The sequence below is a fragment of the Pteropus alecto genome, unplaced genomic scaffold (assembly GCF_000325575.1).
Source record: "Pteropus alecto unplaced genomic scaffold, ASM32557v1 scaffold139, whole genome shotgun sequence".
Classification (NCBI taxonomy): domain Eukaryota; kingdom Metazoa; phylum Chordata; class Mammalia; order Chiroptera; family Pteropodidae; genus Pteropus; species Pteropus alecto.
The window spans coordinates 5,124,483-5,129,016 of NW_006443567.1; positions in this window are offsets into that span (position 1 = coordinate 5,124,483).

Here is a 4,534-nt window from a genome sequence, read left to right on the forward strand (position 1 = left end):
TTTAAGTATATAAATATAAATACAAAATTTTATGTATATATAGCTATATATATGTATGTGCGTATGTGTATATATATGTATATATACACACACACACTATATCAATTGCTATATTAATATATAACAATAACCTTGTTCACTGTTCTTCTATCTTGCCCCTAGGAACACAATGTTCTCATTAGATACCTGTGGGTCAGGCATTCCTTGGTGACATTCCAACCTTGCTTTCCATTATGGTAATTATACCTACCTTCTGTTGGTTCAGTGCTACTGCCTGGCCTTACATTATTCAGAATCCTGTCATTTCTATTGGCTGCTGGAGAGCCCAGTTTTATAATCGCATCATCATCATCCCTGACTCACATCCATCTCCTCCTCCGACCCCTCCCCTCCTTTTCCTTCCTTCCTTCCTTCCTTCCTTCCTTCCTTCCTTCCTTCCCCTAGTAGAACAGTGTGCACTCCCCACCTTCCTTCCTTCCTTCCTTCCTTCCTTCTTTCCTTCTTTCCTTCTTTCCTTCATCTTTCCCTTTTTTGTTTCTCTAGAGAATGAATCTAAATTCTTGTTTGCTTTTGCTTATGAAGAAATCCTGTATTCGTGGCAAATAATTCCTCAAGGGTTTTAAGATTCCCCTACTGTTTTTCCTAGTCATTTACAGGAAAACTTAGAGAAATTTGTTTCACTAGGGGGTTCTATAATTTTCAAAATGTAAGTGGTTTGCTGGTACCTTCAGAAACCAAAGAGCAATGTAAAACTGATCGATACTTTGGCTGTATTATAATTTTTTGCTTCACGAGGGGATAAGACTTCACTAGACAAACTGCAGTATTGTTTATCTGAGGTAAATTATTTAGGGCATGTGTTGTCATCTGTAGGCCACAGAATGTGAGAATCTGGGTGTCGGCCCATTTTGTAGATGAAATGGCCTATAAAAAAACTTAGATGACTTTGAAATTAGTACAATATAGACAGTGGATTCCAGTTTTTGCAGAGTGGATAAAACCTCTGATGAAGCATTTGCATGATAATCCTTCAGACCTTCTGGTTTGGTCTCTAGAATCTGAAGAGGCTTTTGAATAACTAAAATTGACTATAGCCTCTTCCCAGCTTTGAGGAGTCCAAAGTTTGAAAACTGACCTGATTAATATGACATTCTTGTTCAAAATGCAGATTTAATAATATTTACCAATGGGCAATGTACTATGGCTAAAAGTTGCCCACTTAAGGCCTCCTATGCCATAGTGACTTAACATATAACCTTGGAAACTCATGTTTTGTCTAGAATTAAGCCTGTGCAAGAAGACGAATTAATAACAGTTACTAGAGCTTCAATTCTTGGTTCTGGACTTAAAATAAACATACAATATATCTATTAATAATAAATATATGTTTGGTATATATGCAACAGGACGAAGTTAAAAAATAGAAGAAATTTACTTTATGAAAAACTACACAAAATTTCATGGAAAGCTGATAGCTAATTTATTAGGGGCTTTACAACTGCCTCCTCAGATACCAGTAGTTCATTTTTCTAACAGAGCTGCAAAATCTGCCATTAAATCATGACAGACTCCAAACTTAGAAGCTCCATTTTTAATGCAATAAGAAATGAATCTTCATTTAAAAAATGTGTTTCACAAAAGGAAATGGGCAAATGGATTTAAAAAGGAGCCAAATTTGACTAAGCTATAGGAAGTACCTGACAGTAATCCTTATGCCCCAGTTAGTGTTGTGTCATCAAGAAAATGATCTGAATAAAAAAGGTATTTTAAAGGCACTAGACTTACTATACCTACCAAAAAGATGAAATTATCCAAAACATATTAAGGAGACGTGCTATTTGTTAGCAGAATTCTTTACAAGCAGCTAGCTCCACAAGAAGATCTTCCTAACTAACTTGAGCAGGAACCCAGTGGCAGTTGTATTTCATAAAACTAATGCCTGTAAAAGGTAAGAGATTTTGTCTCGTTATGGTATGTATGACATCTGGACGGCCTGAAAACTTTCCCACTTCAAAAGCCAATGTCCAGGAGGTGGTAAAGGCTCTTTTAATACACATAATTCCCACTTTGGGGATACTAGAGTACACTGACAAGGACAAATAAAGTCATTTTATTTCTACTGTTGTCCAGGAATTATGCAAATGTTTGTATGATTCCTGTAAACCTCAATCCTTTGGATATGTAGAACAAATTAATCAAACTCCTTGGCTAAGATTCAGCAATCTACCAGGTTAAGATGGCCTAGAGCCTTATTAAAAATTATAGTGGCCCCCTGCAAGCAAACAGGGACTCTCTTTGAACTTAGTTTGGCAAGTCTGTGAATTTGGGTCTGAGACCAGGTCCTATACACAGTTTAACTGAATCCTCTCATAATCATGTTCAATACTAAAAAGGACTTTTCTTTTCCCTAGAAACCTTGAGATTTAAGATTATAGGACCTGGAGGGACCTGCCTGAGGAAGTCTGCCACCCCTATTAATTTGGAAACTTTATCTACATGAAGGTATTCTGGAGGAAAAACAGCTGTCACCCACTGATAAATTCAGATAATCTCCCAACTTTCTAAAAATTCAGTAATTCTGTTATTCTGTCACACTTCTGATAATTGTTTTGCTTTGTATTTTACTATGAATTTGCTAGATTTAGATGGCTATGACTTCCCCAAAGAAAGGAAGAAAAAAAAAGAAACCTATATAATTTTATTAACCAATGTCACCCCAATAAATTTAATAAAATAAAAAAAGGAGACAATTAAAAATGCATTTCTCAAAGCATTTACTTTAGAAAACTTTTAATTGTTTTCTCATCTCTTTGAAATGTATATAAATTCTTTGAAGACTATATAGGTCTTTCGTCAGCTTTGTGATCCAGGAATGTCTTTTTCAAGGACCTGGGAGCCATCTCTTTGATGTAAACATCAAGGGAGATTGCACCTCTATCTCCTAGTTTCTGTGGCAGAGTAGGAACTGAAATTCCATGGACGCCTTGCTCCGTGGAAAGTTTCTGTCTTAAAAATGTGAGAATCTTCTTGATAAAGCCAATTAGCTAACATAAGTGATCACCCAAATTACCATGTGAAGTTAGGATTAACTATGTGTGACAAATGGTGCTGTCAAATCTTTTTACTTAAGAAGTAGTCATTATTTGTGTCAAGAACATGTGTGTAATAGGTTGTATCTTCCTAGGTATATAAAAGGGTGAGATTCTTTTCTGTCTTTGCAATTACTTAGTAGATTGCATATGATGGGCATCACATCTGGTTTAAGGCTTATTCAATAACAAAGGTGTGTGTTTTTTCTCTACTACCCTTGTGGAAAGGATTTCTGGGTTTGGGGAGAATTTTGTTTTTAATTATATTTCTCCAATTTAGGAAAAATAATGCCCCCCCACCCCTACAAGTTATCCATGTCCTAATCCCTGGGACCTGTGAATGTCACCTTACATGGCAAAAGAGATTTTGCAGAAGTGATTAAGGGTATGAACCTTGAGATGGGGAGAATTTCCTGGATTATCCTGGACCCAATTTAATCACGAATTCTTAAAAATGAAAGAGAGGTTTAAGAGTGCATCAGATATGTTATGTGAGGACTCAACTTGCTAGCTTTGAAGATGGAGAAAGGGATCCAAAAGCCAGGGAAAGCAGGTGTCTTAGTCTGTTCAGGCTGTTATAACAAAACGCCACAGATTGGATAGTTTATAAGCAACAGAAATTTATTTCTCACAGTTCTGGAGGCTGGAAAGTCCAAGATCAAGGTGCCAGCATAACTGGGTGAAGATCCTCTTCCTGGTGCAAAACCGGTGCCCTCACGCTATGTCCTCACATGGTGGAAGGGGCTATGGATCTCCCTGGAGCTTCTTTTATAAAATGCTATTCCAATTCCTGAGGGCTCCACCTTCATGACCTAAGCACCTCCTAAAGACCCCACCTGCTAATGACAACATCTTTGGGGGTTAAGATTTCAAAATATGTATTTGGGTAGAGAGGATACAAATTTTTAGACCATAGTAGCAGGTGGCCTCTAAAAACTGGAAAAGGAAGGAAGTGGATTCTCTCTTAGTGTCTTTAGAAAGGATCACAGCTCTAATGACACCTTGATTTTAGCCCAGTGAGACCTGTTTGACTTCTGACCTCCAGAACTGTAAAATTGCAACTTTGAGCTGTTTGAAGCCACTAAAATTGTACCAATTTGTTACCACAGGGAAAAAAAATCCACAAAAAAACAAAACTATTAGAATAAAGTAGTCCCCAAGATCTAAGAGCAATTCTAAGGAGAAGTTTGCAGTTGTAAGCAGTTAGCTGCAGTACTGCCAGGAACTGGAAGAGGAGTGCACTGTCAGAAAAGTGGCGAATGCCAATGGCTACTACAGTCAGTCTGCTTAATTCTGAGATGCAGTAGGGAAGCATATGTTTATGGTTGTTGTTGTTTTTTATTTGAGGGTGAGGGGTCCTTTTTAGGGAGCTATTCCTTACCCCAAGGCCAAAAACATATCCTCTTACATTTTCTTCTAATATGTTTTTGTATGAATATATATAT